The sequence below is a fragment of the Ambystoma mexicanum genome, chromosome 11, assembly GCF_040938575.1.
Source record: "Ambystoma mexicanum isolate Mex_15411 chromosome 11, UKY_AmexF1_1, whole genome shotgun sequence".
NCBI classification, from domain to species: Eukaryota; Metazoa; Chordata; class Amphibia; order Caudata; family Ambystomatidae; genus Ambystoma; species Ambystoma mexicanum.
The window spans coordinates 1,274,367,635-1,274,384,252 of NC_090934.1; positions in this window are offsets into that span (position 1 = coordinate 1,274,367,635).

Consider the following 16,618-nt stretch of genomic DNA (forward strand, 5'->3'; position numbering starts at 1 on the left):
GAGGATTCTGCGGGTCCATGAAGACGAGATAGAGCATCCGCCTTAGAATTCTGCGAACCAGGGCAATAGGAAATAGTAAAATCAAACATTGAAAAGAATTCATGCCAACGTGCATGATGCGCAGTTGTGCATTTAACTGATTGAAGAGCCTATAGATTTCTAAGATCGGTGAATACCTGAACTGGTAATTGGGAACCCAACAAATGATGCCTCCATACCAAAAAGGCGTCCCGGATAGCCAACAATTCACGCTATGTGATCATATAATTCCTTTCATAAGACGTAAGCTTCCTTGAATGAAAGGCTACTGGATGTAGACCAGTATCATCCGGGCAATGTTGAGAAAGGATAGCACCCAAAGCAACATCCGATGCATCTGCCTCTACAATGAATGGTTGGGTCGGATCGGGATGTTGGAGTACTGGTGCTGAGGTGAAAGCAGATTTCAGACAGTCAAAGGCATGTTGTGCTTCCTGATTCCAGTGAAAGGAAGTTTTAGAACTCGTCGAGGCCGTAAGTGAACACACAATGGCTGAAAAGTCCTGAATAAATCGCCTATAAAAATTTGCGAATCCCAGAAAAGATTGCAACGCCTTCAGATTGTTGGGAACTGTCCAATCCAAAATGGCAGAGACCTTGGATCTGCTCATTTGAACTCCTTTGTTGGTGATGTTATAACCTAGGAATTCCACCTCTTGCACATGGAACATGCACTTCTTCAGTTTAGCATAAAGATCGTTGTCACGTAGACGTTGTAGAACCCTCCTAACATGAACAACATGAGTGTCGTAGGTGGGAGAATACATCAGGATGTCATCCAGGTAAACGATCAAATACTGATCCAGCATATCATGAAATACTTCATTAATAAAATACTGGAAAGTGGCCGGGGCATTACTTAGACCAAATGGCATTACAGTGTATTCATACAGACCGTACTTAGTCTTAAAAGCGGTCTTCCATTCATCCCCATCACGTATGCGTACCAGGTTATGCGCCCCATGTAAATCCAGTTTAGTGAACATCTTGGCCGAGTCGAGTTGATCGAGCAAAACCGCTATTAGGGGAATCGGATATTGATTCCTGACTGTAACAGCATTCAAGGCCCGATAATCAATGCAAGGGCGAAGGTCCCCCTCCTTCTTCGGGACAAAGAACAAAGGGGAAGCTGCAGGAGAACGTGAAGGCCGAATGAAGCCCGACTTTAAGGATTTGTCAATATATTCCTTAAGAATGATGTCTTCTTTAGGTGTTAATGAATAAATCCGGCCTGATGGTATGTTGGCCCCAGGAACCAGTTCTATCGGACAATCATATGGCATGTGAGGAGGGAGGATTTCAGACCCAGCTGCGTCAAACATATCCTGATACTCCTGACACTCCGGAGGTAATTGAGTGTTAACAACAGCCCCGATAGTGGAGGCTGAATCCATAAGTGCATAGCTAGGGCTGGAAGATTTCTGACCTGGTGTCAAGCACAACCGATCACAATGGACCGAAAAGAAACTCACTTCTCCAGAGTGCCAATCCACCACCGGGTTGTGTAGTTTCAACCATGGAAGCCCAAGGATTAATTTTAACTGCGGGCAAGAAATGAGATCAAAAGTGATTTTTTCTGTGTGACCGCATTCCGTCCTCATGACCAATTCTGAAGTACGGTCAGTCACCGGACCAGAAACAAGGGATGAGCCGTCAACCGCATTCACGACCTCTGGGCAGTCTTTGGGAACAACCTGTATGCCCAACTCCCGGGCATAAGCAGTGTCAATATAATTGCCTGTGGCACCGGAATCCAAAACAACTGGAACCACCCGCTTACCAAGAGAGGCGGAAGCAAGGGTAACAGATAAACAGTAAGGAGTAGACATGATGGGGTCACTACGAAAACCACCCGGCAACTGTACCCCTTTTATTGCCAGGCTTTCGTGTGTCCCTGTTTCTTGACAGGCTTATTTGGACATGAGCACAATAAATGTTCTGATGATCCACAATAGAAACAAAGACCATTCTTTTTCCTGTGTTCCCTGATTTCAGCTGACAAAGACCTCTCAATGCTCCTATTTGCATAGGTTCTGAGGGTCCAGCTACGGGTATTGAAGCGGTATTCATAAGTGGAGGAGGTGGTCTCCTTTCCCCCTTTCTCTCTGCTTGTCTAGAATCAATTTGTAATACTAGATCGAGCAACTCAGGAAAGGCAGTAGGGATCACAGGTACCGTGGACAGAGTATCCTTGAGGGAATCAGACAACCCTTTATAGAACAAGGATGTTTTCTTTTCCTCTGGCCAATTAGTTTCGGCAACCAACTGGTTACACTTGGCCAAATATGCCAAAAGAGGGGTGTTTCCCTGCTGTAACCCCAGCAACTGCACGTCGGTAGCTTGCGTGGCATACCGCGTATCAAAAACCCGACTCATAGCATCAATCAATGCGTCACAATTATACAAGAGATGGCTACCTTCTTCTAGTAGCGGGTTAGCCCATGCCGCTGCCGTGCCACCCAAGTGCGACAACAAAACGTCCGCTTTTGTGGTAGAATCCGGAAATGAGGCCGGCCTGCACAGAAAGTGCAACCTACACTGATTTAAGAAGGTTCGGTATGTCTTGGGGTCCCCTGTAAACCGCTCTGGAGGAGCCAGGGGAAACTGAGCGGTCATGTGCACGGGTCCGGAATCATGACTGGCAGGAGGTAATCCAGACCCAGATGCAACCGCGGGGGAGGACACCCCCGCACCAGTAGACTGGATTCCTGCCTGCAGCTCATTCATGCGTCTTTCGGTGGCAGCGTGAACGTTGGCCATTTCAGTATGCAATTCAGCCACCATTTGCATGATGGCTGCCAATGAGTCGTTGGCATCCATTATAAAAAGGCTTCTGAATATGTCAGACGCGCTCTTGCCCTCGTAGTGTAGCCGAGGAATTCTTCTAGCCAATCTACCAAACTGGTTGATGAACTGAACAACCAGAACAGCCGATTGGCAAAAAGATGGAGTACCAACGACGAACCCAGAACAACAGGGCACAGGATACTGCGACAAGATGTATCCCAGGAGCACAGGTGAAGACCCCAGGCAACTGCAAGAAGAGCAATGATAAGAACAATGCAATTCGTAGCAGTACTTAATTAACAAGAACAAAACCAATCACTAACCTGTTCAGTATCGCGAGACACCGGAAGGCTGTAGAAACCGGGTAAGTAACTACGAGGCAGTCCAGACAAAAACAGTGTACACCAGATGAATAAACAGAAAGAACAAGAGAAATTCCAAAAGGTTCTTAAAAGGTCCAAAATCCACAAACCTAACCCGACGGCACACGGACGCCTAAATGGTACACCAAGGCAGTCTCTAGTCCGTGTACCGGAGTGTGCAAGAACACTCTAGCAATCCAAAGTCATGAAGTATTCCAAAACAGGCAGCAGAGTCCAAGAAAGGATGCGTGCAACGGCAGAGCCGGAGGTTCGTGAGGGTTCCGCTGTAAACAGGGCGAGTGATTTAGCAATCCAAAACATTCCATGGTCGAGCAGCAATGCGAGCAGCAAAAGTACAAGGGGCAAGGCGAGGCAATTCCAATAGCGGTCCGTGGTCGAGCAGCAATGCGGGCAGCAAAAGTACAAGGGGCAAGGCGAGGCAATTCCAATAGCGGTCCGTGGTCGACAAAGCCAGAAAGATCAACAGAATGACGGGGATTGCAAAAGCAAGCCGTAGAGCAGTCCAGGTCAACAATGGGAGAGCCAAAGAAACAGAGGAAACAAGGGACAGAACAAGAATATTAAGGACAAAGGCAACGCCGTCAGAATACAAGATTCAGAAGCGGCGGTATGATGTAAAGGCGGGGCTTAAATAAGCAGTCACATGATGTGTGCAACGCTCCTCAGCCTGCTAGGCGAAACCAGGAAGTACCAGCAGGACGCCAATGTTTCCATGCCAACCTCCAAGCTCCCGGCAGCTGAAGTCTTAAAGGAACAGTAACCACGGATCCTTTGCATACACGTACAGTCAGTACACCCACGTTTAGTAACAGCTTTATCCTTATTGCGGCCCAACACAGTTGAATGTTGCCAATACCTGACAGACTGTGGCACTCATTACGTGGTTGCTGCCAGAAACCTTGTATTACCGTTACCACCGCCTGACATTCTGGTGCCACCAGGATATCACAGGCTGCAGAACGATAAATTCACACTCTTATAGGACTCTGTGGGAATGGAGACACTAAAGCACTGGCATTGTTGTTAACGGTGCCGGTGCATCAATGAAAAACCTGCCGGTAGGGGCCTGAACGACGAGCAGGTCAGGCCTGCCAGTTGTTCAGTGCCCCTAGCGGCAGACTCGCTGTGAGCCAGTCCAGAAAAGGAACCAGTAACTTGTTACCAGCACCTTTATTTCTGGACTGGCTCACTTGTAATGAGGCCCTGTGTCTCTCCATACGTTTTTGTCTCTACGTTATGAGAAGCCTTAGGGCATTCTCACTCCCACTCCCCTAGGATTCTCTATGCAAGTGGCCAGGGAAAGGCCATTGCTTTTAGATCCTGACCCTGGGGAGGAGAAGCGAGGCATGATTACCTGGCTGGAGGGTCCTTGAGGATTGGGAGTGTTGTGCCCCTTGGTGAGACATGGTATCCCCCTTTTCCTAGTAACAGTCAACCTAACCCTCCCCCAACCTGTTTAGCCTTTTACAAGCCAATCCCCCTCATGATTCCACACACAACACCTGACAGTACTGAGACGAAGAAGATTACCCCTCTTCACGACTTAGGTACTGAGACGAGGAAGCTGCATCCCAAACAAGGGGAACGTCAGGCATGTCTACCTAACTATGGTCATGGAGGTATAATTAACCTGACACACCTGCAGCCTGTTAGAGGGCTGCAGATGCATAAAATGAGCAACCAACAAGGAGAGAGAGAGCCCGCAAGGATAACCAGCAAAAAGAGGCGCAAAGGAGAACCAGAGAGACCAGCAGGGGATATGCTCTTTGTGGGAATGCTGTGGGGGAACTCGACACAAACCAGGACGCCGGCAGACCCAGGCCTCAAAGAACGCAGTCAAGAGTGGAGCCCACAGCAGGGGCTGTCGGGAACCGGAGCAGGCTGCTGTTGAGTATCAGAGGGACACGCGAACACTGGTGAGCTCCGGGACGACCCACAGGCAATAGGACCAAACCGATGGTGAGTGTCAGAGGGACACACAGGCACCAGGGAGTTTCAAACAGGTGCGCACCTCATGTACACCGCTCACATGTTGAATGTTGTACTATACGAAAACTTAATCTTGCAAGAAACCAAGGTATATTGAATACCGAACTACATGAAACCTTAAAAGGGTATTTCGGTCAGAAATTGTATTGGCCCAATCTATCGGGCATGTATTTCCAAGCATACATCAATCGTTCGAAAACAAAATTCCAATGCAGCTTACCTGAGTGTTTTGCACTTTAACAAATGCAAAAATGATGGGTCGGGTACCGCCATCTTGTGCTAATCTTATTCATTGCTTAGTCGCCCTAAATTCAAATACCCGTGCAGCACTAATTCAGATCACCCGCCCCTAACACTGACATCACTAGATGCTCATGATGAGCTCCACCTATTTTAATGATGTTAGTGGACAGAGTAGCCAAATGTACCCTATCATCACCAACATCATATTGTTATCTAACGCAGAACCAGAAACATAAACACACACATTCACAAAAAAAGCAAAACATTTGTTTCTTTTCACAAAAATTATAAAAACAGTTTATTTTGAAGAAAACAGCAATAGTCTGGAGCGTAACAAGTAATTTTCATTTTGACATAACGCTGAAAAGAGGTAATTAAGTCCACGAAAACATGGGTAACGTTTTCCAATAGAGGTTATAGCTAGCGAACATTGCATGGTTCTCATTTGTTTGTTTAACTGTGAACGGTGATCTTATAATGCCGATTCCATTCGTTGATCGATTAATCCCAGTCTTTGCATTCTTCACTGAAAGTTATTATCTTCCATCGGCTATTTGTCATCAATGCACATGGCATTCCATTACAGAGAAGAAAATAATGGTTTAAATTTAAAAGGCAACACTTTCACATCCGCACCTTTTCAGAACCTACAGGCTGCCATGTTGCTCCTTATTGCTGAAACTGCAAAAGGACAGATTAGTGTTTGGCGATCGCCCCAGAGAATGCCTATCAAAGATGCGTTTTTGATGATTATTGTCCAATTACGGTTGAAGAAACCGTTGACTGGTAGAGTGGACCCAACACAGGTGCACATCGGTAAAATTGAAAATGCAAAAATATATTTCAGTAACCACTTTATAATTGAATATGCACAGTACATATTTATGTTAACTATCAATTTAATTTACAATGAACACCTACAATGTCTATTCTTTGCGTCAAATTGGACATTCATCAGTCATAATGTTATTCATGCAGCATACAGCACACTTTAAATCATCACTTGCATAAATATTATTTAAATCTTTGCTTACATTGTGTCTTGAGTTTCCATTCTCCCTATGTGACGGACCACCAACTGCTTCGAAAGACAGATTTGAATCTTATCAATTCTTTGTGGCTATTGAACACATTTTGTTCTTCAAATTGTTAGTGCATTGGATTCAAGCATAAATAACAATGGGACCTTCATCCACCGTTCACAGTGTGCCAGAGTGAGTTTCATTTTTGGGAAGACAAGACACAAAACTGAACAGTATTAATGGCAATCTGTGCCTTGAAAAACAACGAAATATTTCAAGTATCCCACATATGAAAATATTTACTTCCATTTCAACAGTACCAACATGCCTGGTCACACAACATTTACATACTCTTTCAAAGATGACCCCATGTGAGGTGCAGACAGGCTCGGATTTCCCTATATGTCAATGGAACAATGCCCAAAGAAAAAGCCAAATTAATAGTGTGGGGCATTTTTTTGGCCCAAAGTTGGCCACTTCTATTCTGAAATAAACAGATTTCGAATACACACCAGGAAAACAGGCTTTCGCATCTTGAGCCCAATACAAGGACTACGGGAATTCTGTCAATTTATTAAATAATTTCACCATTGGGTCTATGCAAACTATTTCAACAGTACTCTATGCACCTAGTAGCCAACAACTGATAAGTATGTATTGGTGTTGGCTAAGTAGCTATTCGCTACCCACCCTCAGTGTGGATTAAAAATGCACAAACTGATTTATTTAATCATACTTCTCATATAGAGCTGGTTACAGCTTGAGATACAGATTCATTGATATAGATGAATGTAAAGGGGTGGGTTAATATACAGAGACGGCATGGCTGGACCTGGAAGGGAGGGGGAAAGGTGCAATTTTGCACCAGGCTGGGTGGACTGCTACACCCAGGGAAACAAGCGTAATGAGCAACAATAAAACAAAAACAAATTACATCCCTAAAATTCCATCATGCCTAGAATGAGTGCAGTTTTGAAAGGCTTGCTAGCGTCTGTACAAACCTATTCGAGCAATCCTATTGATTTCTTCTTTGATGCAGGCGCGCCTGGTTGTCCTCCACATGTGGGCCTCAACAGTAAGATGTAAATGTGCAAACACCACAGGTGCATGTTCATAGTGCACACTGGCAAGACATGTTCCTTCGCCAGTTATTTCAATGTTGGCTCACACTGTGGCACATAAACATTTGGTGTATTGCAATCTGCAGCCATTTATCATGATTCCTACTTTACAGCGAGTTTAGACTTCATTTATTTTATTTATTTATTGGGTATGTGTAAAGCGGCTATACATCAAATGGTGTTTCAAGGCGCCACAAGACAAAATAGGGGGCGTGCAGGGAAGAAAACAACAATAATGGTCCTACTAGGCCTTGTGTCATTCAGATTGTGCAAGTGCATTAACAAGAAGTGCGGGCGAGAGGGAGTGGGGTTGGGGGATGTGTAGGTCGGGTGGAAGGGAAAATGCTAGGGTGGGTGTGAGGCGCAAAGCAAGAGGAGGTATACAAGTGCAGGGGGGATGAGGGAAAGAAGAGGGCCAATGGGGCTGGACAAGTGCTAAGGGGAGGCCAGGTGGGCAAGTACCAGGGGAAGCAAGGAGTGAGGGCCACATGCTAGGCATGAGGACGGTGGTGGACCAGGCTTGGTAAGGATACACACCCTGCCAGGCTTGTCAAGTTAAATGGGCCCATTAAGGGCAAGTGCAGGTTGTGGGGGGAACAAGAAGACAGGGTGCTGGGGTATACTGAGCTAGGAGGGTCTGGTGCCCTGTGGAGCTTATAAGTGACCAGGCAGCCAGTCAATGCGACACAGGTGGGCATTCACAGGGGTCGGGGTAGGGAATGAAGAAGAGAAAAGGTGGGTCTTGCGAAGCTTGCAGAATTTAAGGAGATCAGGCAGAAGCCTGCGAGGGGCACCAATGCCATTACAGAGGGAGGCTCCTGCTGAGGAAAGAGATCCACCCCACACTCTATGTTTGGAATAGCGACTGATCTGCAGAGAATTGCAACTAGATGACTGAAGTTCTCTAAGCAGGAGGCATTTAGCGAAAGACTCAGATTTAGTGGGGTCCCTGGCCCCAGAAAGCCTTGTGGATGATGCCGAGGTTCTTGAACTTGTTCCTCGCAGCGACTGGGAACCAGTGGCGATAATCTTGGTCTGGAGAGATGCAGTTCCTGGGCTTGAGGCCAAGGATAGGTCTTGCAGCCCTGTTCTGGATTAGTTGAAGTGGACGAAGGGAGGATGAAGGCAAATTGAGGAAGAGGCTGTTGCAGTAGTCAAGCCTGGAGAGGACCAGAGCTCTGGAGACATTGAGTTTCTTTATGCCTGCTGCTCCAATTTTTTGTTTAGATCCTTCAAATAATGTGAGTTCATTACAAACAGGGCTCGAATTTAGGATTGGATAAGCAGGAGTTAGGAGCAGCCCTTGGGTATCCAGCAGTAACCAGTCACAAGGAGCTACCACTAGGGAACAAGGAGCTAGTTAATGGCTTTTCTTTGATTGGCCTACGGAGCCAAAAGTAGCTCCTGGTAGCTGTTGGTTTTAATCTCACCAGGCTCTTCTACATTTGATTTGATTTGAGTCACATACTTGAAATAATCAGACTGACATTTGTTATTGTAATGTAAATCAATTATTTCGATGGTAATTAATACAAAAAGCCACAATAAATTGACATTTTAAGGTCTATCTAGTGACATTACTTCACAAACAGTAATTAATTAAAACCAAATTATGTAACAATTACATCTCAAGTCACATACTATTACATTTTGTGTGCAATGAAAACTATTTTCAAATAATGTGCAAAAGCTTGAAACCGGCTTTGTTAAACATTGTAAAGAGAGCCACATATCATTTGAATCTTGAAGTCATCCTTTCCACAAGTTCAAGTTTGGGAGGGCATACTTCTTTTACAATATTTTGTGGCATAGACTGGGCCCTGGAAACACCATATGGATCAATTTCATGCATTTGCATGGCCAGCAGATTGAATGTCAGATATTTCACAAATTTAAAATCCATCTGCTGGAAGATTGGCTTTGCCACCCACAGTTTGCTTCTTTTGGTAAACTCCTTGTTGTAATGAGGCATCCCGAAAATTGCTGCAGTTTTTGCTTGTTCCTTGGAATGTTCTAGTTGTGTGCAAGTACAGCCAGTCTTGTTCTGGCCTTCATACCGTCTATGCCAAAATGAAATCTTTTATGCTTGTACTTTGGGCACATATTGTGGAACACCTCCAAATCTCCAGTGTGGCAGAATTCGGTGAGTCCCCTCATGTCTTTTGAAAGTGTTTTGTCATAAACAATATTCTGAAGTGCTCTGTGAGGAGGGGAGACGGGAACCAACCACCATTTCTTAGGCTCCTGCTCCTTGCTCAATGGTCCATGTGCACATTTGTGGACATATTTTTGTTTACTTCCCAAGAGTGTATGTTAGTTTTCAAGCAGAATATCAACAGATCCATCACAATTTTTTTAGCTCCACCAAAGATGGTTGCTGATAGACTGTGACCAATTTAAAATGTTTTCTGTAGCCTTTTTTTCTCCAGCAGCTGTCATTTCTTTTAAAATTGATTTTGTGACGTGCAATACATCATATTGATGGTTTATGTCTGGAAACTGCTCTCACATGGCCTTGGCTATTGAAACATGCCTGTCAGTGGCTATTAGGTCTATTTGCAATCCTCTGGATTGCAGAGGTTTGAATGGATTTAATGAAACCATATTTTTCCATGGCATCTGAAGATGCACATGCAGATGCTTGCACGACAACTGAACTCACTATTATTTGGTTTCCTTGTCTTGGAAGTGGTAAGTGCAATATTTAGCAGAACACCTGGATTGTCACACTGTACATCACCAGCTAGCCAGAGTCTTTTGCAAGCGAGAGCATTGTCAATTGTCATCTGTTCGAGTGTCCATGCCTGGCTTATAGCGGGGAACAAGAAATCCTTCTGATATTTGTAGTATTGGGTTTTTGAAAGGAACTGGAGTACCACAAAGTTAGAAAAACTTGAAATTGTACTGAACATTGATCTGCTAAACAACAAAGCAGATGAACAAAGTACATTTACAGAAAGCATTTTTCCAAGTGTAGGTTGAGCAGACTATAAAAAATGAGTTATGGTGGTGTACACCGCTACCCTTGATCTTCAGGTTGGTGCCTTTGACTACACGAGTAATCTTCACCAATGGCTCCCCACAAATCCTCCTATGCAATTTATGATCACATTTAATCATTTCCCTAATCTCGATCAGGCAGCAGTCGAATACAATGTATTTTGGTTCCTTTAATAGCCCATCATCCAGAAGTGTAGTTATTTGACATTGAATGATGGCGTATAAGTCCTCAACACTAGGAAGAGTGAAATCCCCATCACAAGCACACTCATCAATCAGTAGCGAAGATGCTACAGTTATTTCTGTCTGTGATATTTCCGATTTGTCCACATGTATTGGGGAAACGGGAACATTGTCTGTTTCTTAGATATCATATTTTTAGAGGGTGTTGATTGTGTTAGCGGTTCTGCAAGCAAATCTGAAACATCTTCTGTGATGTGTGTCTCTTCTGGGTGACTTTGTGTGCTGTAACAATGATCCAGGGCTACTTTCCATGGGTCATTGCTGACATTCAATTTAAATTCTGGCCATCGGACATCTGCATCACAACACTGAAACTTGTGAGGACCTTGCTGAGCCTCAAAATTTAACTGCTCCCAAGTGACAGCGGTTTGGCAACCGACATCATTTGTTTGTTTAGTTGTCTGAGTCTTTATGCTCCTCTTCTTCCTATGTGTATAAATTAAGAGAAACAAACATGCTTAATTTATAGCACACATATAGAATATTTGAATTACAACATGAAAATGTAATATCAATGAAATAACTCCTAAACAATTTATTTATTTTAAAAACCTTTCTGTTACATACACTTGTTTTCTGAATTTTCCTTGAAACAGTCAAACTGAATTTGCCGACCAGCAGAGCAAGTTGAGAAACAGTAGTTTGAAATTGTATAAACCTTGAAAATTGCTCTTCCACTTAAAGAATCATATATACATATATACAAATATAACAAAATGTCACTATGGAAACCACTAACAATATTAAATATGACATCACAGTTACAATGGATGATAACTGATTTTTTACAATATCTTATGTGTACCTCTTGTCCATGTGTCCATCCAATTTCGACCGCTTCAGTAGTACATTCCTTGTACCTAACAAATTCAAAGAACATTGAATACATTGTTCAACAATTTAATGTTAAAATCTTTGATGGCACAAAGTACATCTTGAGAAAGTTGATTTAATGATAGTTGACCTTTCAATATCAGTTAAACTATAAAAAGATACCATTAATCATCTGATGACATTTTTTCAATTTGTATTAACATAAAGTCGAACACTGTGTACATGTAATATTTTAAAAAGACATATTTGAAAAATGTACCTGATAACCTTCAGCAATGTTGCAGGGACTTGGTGCGAGACCATCCTGCAAAACACATTGATTATATTGTGGCCCCTTTAATGCATGGTCAAGTAATTTAGTTTCACCTATTTCATTTTTCACTAAGAAGCTAACATTTTTGAACGAAATATACACCATGCTTCCAGTGAAAGGGTCTATGTGATTCAATGACAAAGTCAATTTTTCTGAAGGTTTACTTTCATTGTTGCATGTGTTTCTGCAATAAATAAATTAAGGTTGTTGATCTAATGCTTTGCAATTTGCTGACAGTATTGCAAATTATCAAAAAAGAACTTAGCTTAAATGGAAAAAAGATATTGTTAATCTATAACTGTTAGTATAAATCAATAAATGTTCACTTCTTATATCTCATCCTCCAGACCAGTTGCATTAGAAGAATAGTACGTTGTTGAAGTTCCAGGCTCCGCCTACATAACAGTAATTGTAATAATAAATATGAAAAGCAAAATAAATATAAGAATTATATCCAAAAGATGGTCGATATTGACAAAGAAGCATACAAGCCACTTTGTATCAAAAGCTAATATTATACATAACAATAATCAATATGTTTTAAGTTGAACTTGAACAAATACATATTTTGTATGATCGCATCTGAAGGATTATTCTAAAAAATCTACTTAAAAGGCGAGTGAGGCAACTGTTGACTTCGGAATATTGGTCTATGTAGCATCACAGTCCTTTAATACATTTATATATTCATACCATTGTTCGATAGAAAATATACATTAGTATTATAATTTAAGCACATCAAAAATGATTAAAATAGATGTGTGTGCAAGACGCTTGGCTTCAACATTAGGATGTTGGACGTGTCTGTGATTTCCTCAATAGTATAGTTCCTCAACCGTCTATACTTCCATCTAAAGTTTCAAATGTATAAACCACAGTACATCGTGTCATGAAGGAAACCTGTCTAATAAAATACTAATGGAAATATTCCCAAAAAACTGAAAACCGTTTGTAGAAGAGGAGCCAAGTGCACTTACCGGATGTTGTGCCCTCATTTTTCCTATGTGTTGGACCCAGACATTGCAACATATGCAACGCCAATAATGGTACCTATAACGCGAAGAGCCCTTGAAACAAGGTATCCATTGAGAAAAACCTATGTAATTTACCCAGGGAGAAATGATAGTCTTCTGATGGACATTCCGGAATAAGTGTGAAGATGAATGAAAGAGAATACTGGTGACATCACATGAAGCAGAAATGATGCACCCATAAGAGATGCCAATGCAGAGAGTATGTAGACCCTATAGCATCTGATGGTGAAGTAAAGAATCGAGCAACATTTCATGAGCAAAATGGAGATTGCACGTTGTGACAATGAAGGGACGACACTGATAGCCTGAACAAAAACGTTGCTTCCCTGCAACCGCACCCTTACACACGTGCGGAGAGCATAGAAGAAAATGAAATGCCATTTTACAATTGTGCAGATGCGGTAATGCAAGTAGACTAAGTTATCATGAGGCTGGCTTTACGTAGTGAATAGAATGCAGGAGGTGCCGCTAAAATATATATATATATATATATATATATATATATATATATATATATATATATATATATATATATATATGTGTGTTTATAGAATCTGGATGCTCCACGATGCATTTTAAGCAAACGTGGACCCCATGAATAGAAGGGCTGAAAGAGTGGCGCAGTTGAAGAAAATAGCTTATGGTGAAGGAAGATTCAAAAAGGCTTGTCTGGCCCAGTGTCAAGGGTTGGGGCAGCCAAGAAGCTGGTTATCTATTCGAGGAGATACAATGAACGCGAGAAGCAAGATTGACTCATGTTGAGGTGTAATGGAAAAACACTACAAGAGCCAGGGTTTATTCATTTAATATTGTTAAATGCAAAGAAGGAGCTCAAAACATGGTCTCCTGTCACATGGTCAGTTGAAAATAGACTTTGGGCAAGCTACACCGAGACCAGACTATACGGCCATGCTCACATTCCTATTGTCGGGCACAGTGATCCTTTGCAAGGCAGAGTTCAAAGGACTAATTGAATGGCAGACAGTGTGAGAGATGATAGATGTTGGGGTAATTGGGTGGGGAGGCATGGTCAAGTCCAACCCTCCAGCACCTGGGGTACCAGCTTGCGTGCTGCTAGAGGGTGGAATATTCCAGAAGGGTACAAGCGTGCCAACCAATTGTAGAGGGCCACATAGTGAGGAGCCCTATAGTTTGAAAGCCAATGAAACGTTGCATATTTTTATGACACCGAAGATGACTTGCACTAGGGGTGGACATAATTGTCCACCTGACTGTAGAAGCCCAATCACAACCCGTCCCTCTATAGAAAGTATACCTAGATGTTCACTTCAACCATATCACAACCCCAAGTAGGTTTTATTTTTGCCACATAGTATGACGTCAGTGATGACAAATTTCAGCTATAAATACAATGGTTTTTATTAAATGTTTCAAGAATGCTTGTGCAGCGTCCGTTGATGCCCGTTGTACTGCCCGTTTTAGATTGATTAAAACAGCTACAGTTTTGCAAACTTCCTGAGTCGGTCTGATTATTAGTGCGAGTGTAAGATCTGCATCCCCATCCATCCATAGACTGCTACCTCGCTTAAAAGCACAATGGTAAAATATGTTCAGAAAATTCAGCTCCCACTATTCATTTGGATCAGCGTGTGCTGAAATTCAGTTGGAACTGCATTGGGAAGTAATTTGTGGCAGAGTCTGGGGCAACGCTTTTTAGTGCACTGTGATCGTTCGTACATATCTTCTGAGAAGTGCATGCTGCAGACGCGGAATCGATTGCCCCTCATGTCATCAAAGACATCCTTGGCTCTGCTTTCAATTTTGGACACTGGAAATCCACAGTGCAAGAGCCATTTTCTTATTAAATTTAAATCCTTTGGAAAAACATGCAGGACTGTTATTAGTGCAACCCAAAATGATACAGGAAGGCATTGTTGGATTGTCCTTATGATATGTTAAAGAAATATAAATAAATATTACTATAAAAATGTATCATAGTGAGTAAACCAAACATCACATTCCTTTGATAATAAACAAAACATTTACTTTATATAAAATGGCAGCTAAAGCAACCATGCATTGAAAACATGCACTACAAAAGATTGCATTTGTAAACAATACTCTGAAATGTTATGTGCTAATTACAGAGATAAAAATGCATAGGGCGGTTGATAATGGTGTAGACTTTGTGAAAAAAATAAAATGACAATAGGGTGTAAATTGAGCATAAAGCAATAAAATTGGCCTAGAAGGGAACATTGAGACTACAGAAAACAATAGTAAAAGTTGACTAACTGTTACTTAGAAGAACAGATAAGCCGATTCAGCGAGAAAGGTAAAAAGTGGAGAGATGGCGTTGTCTGTTGTCGATTTCATAGATGGTTTCTTGGTAACTTCTAAAGTGTTTATAAAGACTTACAGAAGTGGGTGTTTATGTGAATGTGTGACATGTTCATTCACACCCACCTTGCCCCTATGACAATGTTTGACCTCCTCAATCCCACTAGTGCAGCCCACTTGCGAGGACACAGCTACAGGTGCAAATTGCCATTGATACCAGAGGGGGATGGATGTCGGTGCGGGCAGCGCAATAGGCCCAGAACACAGTCAATGGACACAAACCTATGTTGATTTCGAGGACGGGATCGTCAAAGGGGAGACTGGAGACACCAGGTCTGAGATGGCCATGTGGAAAAGGGACCCCATGCTAAAGAACCCTTTGAGTTGTACATGGTATTCAGCACCTTGAGCATTCCCATCCTCCCAGCCCACTTGCAAGCGCACAGCCGCAGGCGCGAACTGTCATTGATAGCAGAGGGGGATGGATGTGGATGAGGCGGTTGCAATAGGCCACAAATATAATCAAGGGATACAGACATGTGTTCATTGCAGGGATGGGGTCGTCAAAGGGGAGATTGAAGACACCAGGTCTGGGGTGGCCATGTGGATAAGGGACCCCATGCTAAAGAACCCTTTGAGGTGTACATGGTATTCAGCACCTTGAGCATTCCCATTCTCCCAGCCACCTTGAGAGCGCACAGCCACAGGTGCGAACTGTCATTGATAACGGAGGGGGATGGATGGGTATGAGGCAAGTGCAATAGACCCGGAACATAGTGAATGGACACAGACATCTGTTGATTGCACGGACGGGGTCTTCAAAGGGGAGTCTGGAGACACCAGGGCTGGGGTGGCCATGTGGATAAGGGTTCCCATCCGAATGCCGTGTGGCAAGCCAACTACTTGGTGAAAGGGTGTGTGATGCATGGTGGCAGGGCCACGAGGCAATCCAGGAAAAGCCAAATTCTATAAACCCTAAAAGCCAGACCAACACAGCAGAGTCAAGCAAGGATGACTTGGCGCACAGGAGCAAGTGCGAAGTAGCTTGTATCTTTGAGATTTTTCTTTTATGGAACTTTCTTATGCTTGGAAAGGGAAGCTGAAAGGAAGTTGTGAGCTAGAGGAAGCTCAGAACTTTGAGTTAAACACTGTTTCCTTTGAGTTTGACATCCCTACACATTGATTTAATACAGTTGTGAGGGCAGGGATAGGTTTTGGACACAGACTTTTAAGTTGAACTCTTTGACACAAACCTTCCTTAGTTTTATTCCTAGGAGAAAGCCCATATTAACATAGGGTTAATTAGACC